The sequence below is a fragment of the Apis dorsata genome, unplaced genomic scaffold, assembly GCF_000469605.1.
Source record: "Apis dorsata unplaced genomic scaffold, Apis dorsata 1.3 scaffold_331, whole genome shotgun sequence".
Lineage (NCBI taxonomy): Eukaryota > Metazoa > Arthropoda > Insecta > Hymenoptera > Apidae > Apis > Apis dorsata.
In genome coordinates, this window is record NW_006263599.1 from 479,656 (window position 1) to 480,434 (window position 779).

The following is a 779-nucleotide window of genomic DNA, read 5'->3' on the forward strand; positions in this document are numbered from 1 at the left end:
CAATTCAATTATAAGTTGGACGATCTCCTTGGAAGGCCATCTCCTCAATTTATTGTTGTAAATATAAGTCATATGTAAAGTCGAATAAGAATTTTTTAAAAAGGGATGATACTGTCATGTGTGTGTAGCACCATAAAGAAAAAAAGAAAAAAAAGAAAAAGAATGAAAGAAAAAAATAAGTGATACGAGCATAGAAAATATCAAGAATCGGGTCTCTCGTTGACATCAAAGGTATCCTCAAACTATTGTACAAAAGATGAACAGAGAACTATGTGATCTAGAAAATCTAGAAGTTTAAAATGTAATTTAAATAGATGCCATTTATCGATTCGTTGATATTTTTCAAGAAGAAAATTGAAAGGCGATTAGTATCGTCGTTTATTTTATTAAAAAAAAAAAGAAAAAAAAAACAATACAAGAAAGAAGAAAGAAAAGAGAGAGAAAACGTGGAGAGAGAGAAAGAGAGAGAGAGAGAGAGAGAAAGAAGGAAGATGAAAATCTATCTTTCGTGTGAAATAATGTAGCGATCAACGAGTGGCTGGATTACGCGACTTTTCCTGCTCGAAGAAAAAGAATCATTATTTACACGTATAAACAGAACACAATTTTGTGTCCGTAGCACTGTGATGAATATTTTGATAGACTATAAAGAGTAATTATTATAAAATATCTATTTGAGTAGTGAATATGTCCTAGATTAATTAATAATTATACTAATGTCGTATGAGGAATGTAACCGAGCGTAATTACTAACCGTAAAAAAAAAAAAAAAAAAAAAA